Source organism: Lithobates pipiens, unplaced genomic scaffold (assembly GCF_037356315.1).
Source record: "Lithobates pipiens isolate NorthernLeopardFrog02 unplaced genomic scaffold, aLitPip1_a1.2 Scaffold_27, whole genome shotgun sequence".
Taxonomy (NCBI): Eukaryota; Metazoa; Chordata; class Amphibia; order Anura; family Ranidae; genus Lithobates; species Lithobates pipiens.
Window position 1 is genome coordinate 228,453,404 of NW_027507788.1, and position 11,191 is coordinate 228,464,594.

The following is an 11,191-nucleotide window of genomic DNA, read 5'->3' on the forward strand; positions in this document are numbered from 1 at the left end:
TTATATCTATCTGAGGCAATACTCTCAATTTTTCCTCTATATAGATCTTTATATCACTAGAGGGATCACCATCAGGAGGAAGGAGGTCCTGATTCCTCTATATAGATCTTTATATCACTAGAGGGATCACCAGCGGGAGGAAGGAGGTCCTGATTCCTCTATATAGATCTTTATATCACTAGAGGGATCACCAGCGGGAGGAAGGAGGTCCCGATTCCTCTATATAGATCATTATATCACTAGAGGGATCACCGGCAGGAGGAAGGAGGTCCCGATTCCTCTATATAGATCTTTATATCACTAGAGGGATCACCAGCGGGAGGAAGGAGGTCCTGATTCCTCTATATAGATCTTTATATCACTAGAGGGATCACCAGCGGGAGGAAGGAGGTCCCGATTCCTCTATATAGATCATTATATCACTAGAGGGGTCACCGGCAGGAGGAAGGAGGTCCTGATTCCTCTATATAGATCTTTATATCACTAGAGGGGTCACCGGCAGGAGGAAGGAGGTCCTGATTCCTCTATATAGATCTTTATATCACTAGAGGGATCACCGGCAGGAGGAAGGAGGTCCTGATTCCTCTATATAGATCTTTATATCACTAGAGGGGTCACCGGCAGGAGGAAGGAGGTCCTGATTCCTCTATATAGATCTTTATATCACTAGAGGGGTCACCAGCAGGAGGAAGGAGGTCCCGATTCCTCTATATAGATCTTTATATCACTAGAGGGGTCACCAGCAGGAGGAAGGAGGTCCTGATTCCTCTATATAGATCTTTATATCACTAGAGGGGTCACCGGCAGGAGGAAGGAGGTCCCGATTCCTCTATATAGATCTTTATATCACTAGAGGGGTCACCAGCAGGAGGAAGGAGGTCCCGATTCCTCTATATAGATCTTTATATCACTAGAGGGATCACCAGCGGGAGGAAGGAGGTCCCGATTCCTCTATATAGATCTTTATATCACTAGAGGGGTCACCGGCAGGAGGAAGGAGGTCCTGATTCCTCTATATAGATATTTATATCACTAGAGGGGTCACCGGCAGGAGGAAGGAGGTCCTGATTCCTCTATATAGATCTCTATATCACTAGAGGGGTCACCAGCAGGAGGAAGGAGGTCCTGATTCCTCTATATAGATCTCTATATCACTAGAGGGGTCACCAGCAGGAGGAAGGAGGTCCTGATTCCTCTATATAGATCTTTATATCACTAGAGGGGTCACCAGCAGGAGGAAGGAGGTCCCGATTCCTCTATATAGATCTTTATATCACTAGAGGGGTCACCAGCGGGAGGAAGGAGGTCCTGATTCCTCTATATAGATCTTTATATCACTAGAGGGATCACCAGCGGGAGGAAGGAGGTCTTGATTCCTCTATATAGTGTAGACCAAGTGTCCTACACTCATATGGGTAGAGATCTACATTAGCTAGCCTCACTCTCCTCCAATCAGGAGAAAAAATACGGGGCGGGCTTCACAGTGAAGGATCTTTGTGATAGCCAATCAGAGGCCATCACCGCGATCAGGTGACCCGGAATAGGGAGTTTTGGGTCCCGATTGTCAGCACAGGGCCCGGGGGCACTCGGTCCGCTCACTAAAATGTTCTTCCAGCCAAAGTCTGAATCTCCTTCTAATAAAACATAAATGTAAGCCAATCACATTTCATGTAAAAGAAAATAATAAACACTTTACATAACAGTCCCCTCCCCCTCCCCATGTACTTACAGTGAAGACTCCTTGCTCTCTGTGGTCATGTGACCTGTCACATGACGAGGGGGAGAGACATGAATTAGGCTTTACAGGGAGGAGAGTTCTCAGTCTCAGCTCTCTATCGCCCCCTGCAGGCTGGAGGAGAAAGCTGAATCCTATTTCCAGCAGAAGCCGGTCGCTGCTCCTTCTGACACCCTGGATCATCAAACTCAAGATCATCGCTGGCCGCCCTGTTTAGAGTCACAGAGGAGGTCTAGTGCTAGAATTATTGCTCTCACTCAAAACGATCGTGGCGATACCTCACATGTGTGGTGTGATCACCGATTACATAAGTGGGCGCGACTTACATCTGCGTTCGCTTAAGTGCGTGAGCATGGAGGGACGGGGCACTTTACATTTTTTTTCTTATATATTTTATTTTTACACTGTCCCTATTAATTTTTTTTTTTTTTAGCACTTTTATTCCTACAAGAAATATAAATATCCCATGTAATAGAAATAAGAGATGACGGGTCCTCTTTATAGAGATCATGTAATAGAAATAAGAGATGACGGGTCCTCTTTATGGGGATCATGTAATATAAATAAGAGATGACAGGTCCTCTTTATGGAGATCATGTAATAGAAATAAGAGATGACAGGTCCTCTTTATAGAGATCATGTAATAGAAATAAGAGATGACTGGTCCTCTTTATGGAGATCATGTAATAGAAATAAGAGATGACAGGTCCTCTTTATGGAGATCTCATGTAATAGAAATAAGAGATGACGGGTCCTCTTTATGGAGATCTCATGTAATATAAATAAGAGATGACAGGTCCTCTTTATGGAGATCATGTAATAGAAATAAGAGATGACAGGTCCTCTTTATGGAGATCTCATGTAATAGAAATAAGAGATGACGGGTCCTCTTTATGGAGATCTCATGTAATAGAAATAAGAGATGACGGGTCCTCTTTATGGAGATCTCATGTAATATAAATAAGAGATGACAGGTCCTCTTTATGGAGATCTCATGTAATAGAAATAAGAGATGACAGGTCCTCTTTATGGAGATCTCATGTAATAGAAATAAGAGATGACGGGTCCTCTTTATGGAGATCTCATGTAATATAAATAAGAGATGACAGGTCCTCTTTATAGAGATCATGTAATAGAAATAAGAGATGACTGGTCCTCTTTATGGAGATCCCATGTAATAGAAATAAGAGATGACAGGTCCTCTTTATGGAGATCTCATGTAATAGAAATAAGAGATGACGGGTCCTCTTTATGGAGATCTCATGTAATAGAAATAAGACATGACAGGTCCTCTTTATGGGGATCATGTAATAGAAATAAGACATGACAGGTCCTCTTTATGGGGATCATGTAATAGAAATAAGAGATGACGGGTCCTCTTTATGGGGATCATGTAATAGAAATAAGAGATGACAGGTCCTCTTTATGGGGATCATGTAATATAAATAAGAGATGACAGGTCCTCTTTATGGAGATCATGTAATAGAAATAAGAGATGACAGGTCCTCTTTATGGAGATCATGTAATATAAATAAGAGATGACGGGTCCTCTTTATGGGGATCTCATGTAATAGAAATAAGACATGACAGGTCCTCTTTATGGGGATCATGTAATAGAAATAAGAGATGACGGGTCCTCTTTATGGGGATCTCATGTAATAGAAATAAGAGATGACAGGTCCTCTTTATGGGGATCATGTAATATAAATAAGAGATGACAGGTCCTCTTTATGGAGATCATGTAATAGAAATAAGAGATGACAGGTCCTCTTTATGGAGATCATGTAATATAAATAAGAGATGACAGGTCCTCTTTATGGGGATCTCATGTAATAGAAATAAGAGATGACGGGTCCTCTTTATGGAGATCTCATGTAATATAAATAAGAGATGACAGGTCCTCTTTATAGAGATCATGTAATAGAAATAAGAGATGACAGGTCCTCTTTATGGAGATCATGTAATATAAATAAGAGATGACAGGTCCTCTTTATGGGGATCTCATGTAATAGAAATAAGAGATGACGGGTCCTCTTTATGGAGATCCCATGTAATAGAAATAAGAGATGACAGGTCCTCTTTATGGAGATCTCATGTAATAGAAATAAGAGATGACGGGTCCTCTTTATGGAGATCTCATGTAATAGAAATAAGAGATGACGGGTCCTCTTTATGGAGATCTCATGTAATATAAATAAGAGATGACAGGTCCTCTTTATAGAGATCATGTAATAGAAATAAGAGATGACTGGTCCTCTTTATGGAGATCCCATGTAATAGAAATAAGAGATGACAGGTCCTCTTTATGGAGATCTCATGTAATAGAAATAAGAGATGACGGGTCCTCTTTATGGAGATCTCATGTAATAGAAATAAGACATGACAGGTCCTCTTTATGGGGATCATGTAATAGAAATAAGACATGACAGGTCCTCTTTATGGGGATCATGTAATAGAAATAAGAGATGACGGGTCCTCTTTATGGGGATCATGTAATAGAAATAAGAGATGACAGGTCCTCTTTATGGGGATCATGTAATATAAATAAGAGATGACAGGTCCTCTTTATGGAGATCATGTAATAGAAATAAGAGATGACAGGTCCTCTTTATGGAGATCATGTAATATAAATAAGAGATGACGGGTCCTCTTTATGGAGATCTCATGTAATAGAAATAAGAGATGACAGGTCCTCTTTATGGGGATCATGTAATAGAAATAAGAGATGACAGGTCCTCTTTATGGAGATCTCATGTAATATAAATAAGAGATGACGGGTCCTCTTTATGGGGATCATGTAATAGAAATAAGAGATGACAGGTCCTCTTTATGGGGATCTCATGTAATATAAATAAGAGATGACAGGTCCTCTTTATGGGGATCATGTAATATAAATAAGAGATGACAGGTCCTCTTTATGGAGATCATGTAATAGAAATAAGAGATGACAGGTCCTCTTTATGGAGATCATGTAATAGAAATAAGAGATGACAGGTCCTCTTTATGGAGATCATGTAATAGAAATAAGAGATGACGGGTCCTCTTTATGGGGATCTCATGTAATAGAAATAAGACATGACAGGTCCTCTTTATGGGGATCATGTAATAGAAATAAGACATGACAGGTCCTCTTTATGGGGATCATGTAATAGAAATAAGAGATGACGGGTCCTCTTTATGGGGATCATGTAATAGAAATAAGAGATGACGGGTCCTCTTTATGGGGATCATGTAATAGAAATAAGAGATGACGGGTCCTCTTTATGGAGATCATGTAATAGAAATAAGAGATGACAGGTCCTCTTTATGGAGATCATGTAATAGAAATAAGAGATGACAGGTCCTCTTTATGGAGATCATGTAATAGAAATAAGAGATGACAGGTCCTCTTTATGGGGATCATGTAATATAAATAAGAGATGACGGGTCCTCTTTATGGAGATCATGTAATAGAAATAAGAGATGACGGGTCCTCTTTATGGGGATCTCATGTAATAGAAATAAGAGATGACAGGTCCTCTTTATGGGGATCTCATGTAATAGAAATAAGACATGACAGGTCCTCTTTATGGGGATCATGTAATAGAAATAAGAGATGACGGGTCCTCTTTATGGGGATCATGTAATAGAAATAAGAGATGACGGGTCCTCTTTATGGGGATCTCATGTAATAGAAATAAGAGATGACAGGTCCTCTTTATGGAGATCATGTAATAGAAATAAGAGATGACGGGTCCTCTTTATGGGGATCTCATGTAATAGAAATAAGAGATGACGGGTCCTCTTTATGGGGATCATGTAATAGAAATAAGAGATGATGGGTCCTCTTTATGGGGATCATGTAATAGAAATAAGAGATGATGGGTCCTCTTTATGGAGATCTCATGTAATAGAAATAAGAGATGACGGGTCCTCTTTATGGAGATCTCATGTAATAGAAATAAGAGATGACAGGTCCTCTTTATGGATCTCATGTAATAGAAATAGATGTTGTTTTTCATCAGAAGGAGGAAGAAAGTCATGGATTTTTCTGTCCGGCATTAGAAAACGTTCCTGGTGTCCCCTTCATGTGACCCGTTGCCGGGGAATTCCACATGTAATGGAGCAGCTGCTGCCTGGCAGTCCCCAGCATATCTCTGCGGGGTGACTACAGAGCCGCCATTCATCCATACTTCCTGGAATGGGCCCGGAATGTTCCACCCTCACCAACCCCGGACTTCTCCAACAATACTCAGCACCCCGTCCAACATAGAAGATTATTCATTCCATTCTTTTTAGATTTAGATGACACCTGAGCATTGGGATGAAGTGTAAGGGGTCCAATGTAAGGGGTCCCTTCTACACTGACCTCCAATGTAAGGGGGTCCCTTCTACACTGACCTCCAATGTAAAGGGGTCCCTTCTACACTGACCTCCAATGTAAGGGGGTCCCTTCTACACTGACCTCCAATGTAAGGGGGTCCCTTCTACACTGACCTCCAATGTAAGGGGGTCCCTTCTACACTGACCTCCAATGTAAGGGGTCCCTTCTACACTGACCTCCAATGTAAAGGGGTCCCTTCTACACTGACCTCCAATGTAAAGGGGTCCCTTCTACACTGACCTCCAATGTAAGGGGGTCCCTTCTACACTGACCTCCAATGTAAGGGGGTCCCTTCTACACTGACCTCCAATGTAAGGGGGTCCCTTCTACACTGACCTCCAATGTAAGGGGTCCCTTCTACACTGACCTCCAATGTAAGGGGTCCCTTCTACACTGACCTCCAATGTAAGGGGGTCCCTTCTACACTGACCTCCAATGTAAGGGGTCCCTTCTACACTGACCTCCAATGTAAAGGGGTCCCTTCTACACTGACCTCCAATGTAAAGGGGTCCCTTCTACACTGACCTCCAATGTAAGGGGGTCCCTTCTACACTGACCTCCAATGTAAGGGGGTCCCTTCTACACTGACCTCCAATGTAAGGGGGTCCCTTCTACACTGACCTCCAATGTAAGGGGTCCCTTCTACACTGACCTCCAATGTAAGGGGTCCCTTCTACACTGACCTCCAATGTAAGGGGGTCCCTTCTACACTGACCTCCAATGTAAGGGGGTCCCTTCTACACTGACCTCCAATGTAAGGGGGTCCCTTCTACACTGACCTCCAATGTAAGGGGGTCCCTTCTACACTGACCTCCAATGTAAGGGGTCCCTTCTACACTGACCTCCAATGTAAGGGTTCCCTTCTACACTGACATCCAATGTAAGAGGTTCCTTCTACACTGACCTCCAATGTAAGGGGGTCCCTTCTACACTGACCTCCAATGTAAGGGGTCCCTTCTACACTGACCTCCAATGTAAGGGGCTCCCTTCTACACTGACCTCCAATGTAAGGGGTCCCTTCTACACTGACCTCCAATGTAAGGGGGTCCCTTCTACACTGACCTCCAATGTAAGGGATCCCTTCTACACTGACCTCCAATGTAAGGGGGTCCCTTCTACACTGACCTCCAATGTAAGGGGGTCCCTTCTACACTGACCTCCAATGTAAGGGGGTCCCTTCTACACTGACCTCCAATGTAAGGGGGTCCCTTCTACACTGACCTCCAATGTAAGGGGTCCCTTCTACACTGACCTCCAATGTAAAGGGGTCCCTTCTACACTGACCTCCAATGTAAAGGGGTCCCTTCTACACTGACCTCCAATGTAAGGGGGTCCCTTCTACACTGACCTCCAATGTAAGGGGGTCCCTTCTACACTGACCTCCAATGTAAGGGGGTCCCTTCTACACTGACCTCCAATGTAAGGGGTCCCTTCTACACTGACCTCCAATGTAAGGGGTCCCTTCTACACTGACCTCCAATGTAAGGGGGTCCCTTCTACACTGACCTCCAATGTAAGGGGGTCCCTTCTACACTGACCTCCAATGTAAGGGGGTCCCTTCTACACTGACCTCCAATGTAAGGGGGTCCCTTCTACACTGACCTCCAATGTAAGGAGTCCCTTCTACACTGACATCCAATGTAAGAGGTTCCTTCTACACTGACCTCCAATGTAAGGGGGTCCCTTCTACACTGACCTCCAATGTAAGGGGTCCCTTCTACACTGACCTCCAATGTAAGGGGCTCCCTTCTACACTGACCTCCAATGTAAGGGGTCCCTTCTACACTGACCTCCAATGTAAGGGGTCCCTTCTACACTGACCTCCAATGTAAGGGGGTCCCTTCTACACTGACCTCCAATGTAAGGGGTCCCTTCTACACTGACCTCCAATGTAAGGGGCTCCCTTCTACACTGACCTCCAATGTAAGGGGTCCCTTCTACACTGACCTCCAATGTAAGGGGGTCCCTTCTACACTGACCTCCAATGTAAGGGGGTCCCTTCTACACTGACCTCCAATGTAAGGGGGTCCCTTCTACACTGACCTCCAATGTAAGGGGTCCCTTCTACACTGACCTCCAATGTAAGGGGTCGCTTCTACACTGACCTCCAATGTAAGGGGCTCCCTTCTACACTGACCTCCAATGTAAGGGGGTCCCTTCTACACTGACCTCCAATGTAAGGGGTCCCTTCTACACTGACCTCCAATGTAAGGGGTCCCTTCTACACTGACCTCCAATGTAAGGGGGGTCCCTTCTACACTGACCTCCAATGTAAGGGGTCCCTTCTACACTGACCTCCAATGTAAGGGGCTCCCTTCTACACTGACCTCCAATGTAAGGGGTCCCTTCTACACTGACCTCCAATGTAAGGGGGTCCCTTCTACACTGACCTCCAATGTAAGGGGGTCCCTTCTACACTGACCTCCAATGTAAGGGGGTCCCTTCTACACTGACCTCCAATGTAAGGGGTCCCTTCTACACTGACCTCCAATGTAAGGGGTCCCTTCTACACTGACCTCCAATGTAAGGGGCTCCCTTCTACACTGACCTCCAATGTAAGGGGGTCCCTTCTACACTGACCTCCAATGTAAGGGGGTCCCTTCTACACTGACCATTAGTAGTCGGGTAATGAAGTAAAATGGGCATCCTGCTTCGAATTTTGGAATTTCAAAGGATGGGATGATGGAATAAAGATGATCTTTAAATAGAAATGGGTCCTCGTGGTCAACTCTTCTTTCTCTAGACCGTGTTCTCCATACATTCCTATGAGGAATCCACTAGTGAGCTGTTGGTACCATCAGAGCCCCGCCATAGTATTCTATAGAGAAATGTTTTGCAATATATGTGCACTAAAAATCCCTGTTTTTTTTTTTATTGCAAAGTTGAAAAGTTTCTTGGAAAGGATAGATAGCCGTGTGCAGAGGGGTCATCCAGTATTGTTAGTGTCACTCCCCTTTATCACCTGATAGACTATATACATATTTATGGGATTTGAGAACAGGTACAGCTATATCTTATTTCTATTGCTCTGCAGGTCAGCAACCAGACCTGAGCCTGTAGCTCTCCTACAACTTGTGTCTATCTACCCCATATTGGTGCTATATCCACTAGATATTCCATAGGGGGCACTATATCCACTATTCTATAGGGGGTGCTATATCCACTAGATATTCCATAGGGGGCGCTTTATCCACTAGATATTCCATAGGGGGCACTATATCCACTAGATATTCCATAGGGGACACTATATCCACTATTCTACAGGGGGTGCTATATCCACTAGATATTCCATAGGGGGCACTATATCCACTAGATATTCCATCGGGCGCACTATATCCACTAGATATTCCAAAGGGGGCGCTATATCCACTAGATTTCCATAGGGGGCACTATATCCACTGGATATTCCATAGGGCACACTATATCCACTAGATATTCCATCGGGCGCACTATATCCACTAGATATTCCATAGGGGGCACTATATTCACTAGGTATTCAATAGGGGACACTATATCCCCTAGATATCCCACAGGAGGGGCTATATCTGCTAGATATTCCATAGGGGGCACTATAACCACTAGATATTCTATAGGGGGCAATATATTCACTAGATATTCCATAGGAGGGCACTATATCCACTAGATATTCCATAGGGGCACTATATTCACTAGGTATTCAACAGGGGACACTATATCCCCTAGATATCCCATAGGGGCACTATATTCACTAGGTATTACACAGAGGACACTATATCCCCTAGATACCCCATAGGAGGAGCTATATCTGCTAGATATTCCATAAGGGTGCACTATAACCAGTAGATATTCCATAGGAGGGCACCATATCCACTAGATATTTCATAGGGGGCACTATATTCTGTAGGTATTCAATAGGGGACACTATATCCCCCATATATCCCATAGGGAACTATATCCACTAGATATTCCATAGGGGGCACTATAACCACTATATATTCTATAGGGGGCACTATATTCACTAGATATTCCATAGAGGGCACTATGTCCACTGGAGTGCTTGCATTTTGCAGAGTAGAGTAGGGACTGGCCAGAGAGGGATTACTTTGACGCAGTTGGCCGGCTTAAACATGTATTGCAATGTATGTGAACTAAAAAAATTCCAAACTTTTTTTTTTTAATCAGATTTTATTTTAGTTTATAGAGGCTTTCCAAGTTTAGAGTAAGATAGAAACAAACTGTCACAAAGGACAAAGAGACTGGAGGTGAAATACAAAAAGAAGCCCCTAAGAAGACATTGAAGTCCCAGGTAGGCTTTAGCTGGAGGTCCTGCTTGTAAGCTTAAGTCCTGGAATCCGTCTTGGTCAAGAGAAGCTCACTGGAGAGATCCAGGAGGAGGTTGGTGGGAAATAGTCCAGCTGCCCTATGGTGGTTTGAGTCTATGGCTCCCTCCCGAGGAAGAGCCTGGTGGATATCAGAAGGAGGCATCCAATGATCCTGAGGCTGTGCGAGTTGATGACCCCAGTGCTGGGAAGTCAATGACTGTGTGTAGCCTTTGGTCTCTGGGAGAAGTTATCCCGTAGTCTCCTGTCAGCATAGAGATCCTGTGGGAGACTTTTGTGCAGCTCAGCAAGACAGAGAAAAGTCCTCTTGTTGTCCAGGCAAATCGTGTTCCGCCATTTGGTGGCTACAGCACCCACTTAGATGCACCGAGATTTCTACAGGAACGTTTGCATTGGGATAAGTGCCTTGGAAGTTCTCTTGGTCACCAGTTTTGGGGTATCCCATGCCCCCTTCACCCCATCCAAAGTCAACGTTCCAATAAAACCCTAAAAAGACACCCTTGGACTATTCATGTGATAATCAGGAGAAGTAGTGCGATCGTGATCCCCCTACTGGGGTCCTGGAGAGCCCTAAAGATTTGGGATCAAACCCTCCGCTCCACAAAAAACAACACCAATGGATGAAAGTCAACTTTCCAGTGTATCTGTAGTGCTTCCAATTGTAGGAAAATGTTTTTATACCTTGGAAAGGTCACCAACATCCATAGATCAAAAGGCATCTTCATCCTAAAAATCATTTTTTTTTCCAAAAAAGTAGAAAAGGTTTTTTTTTTA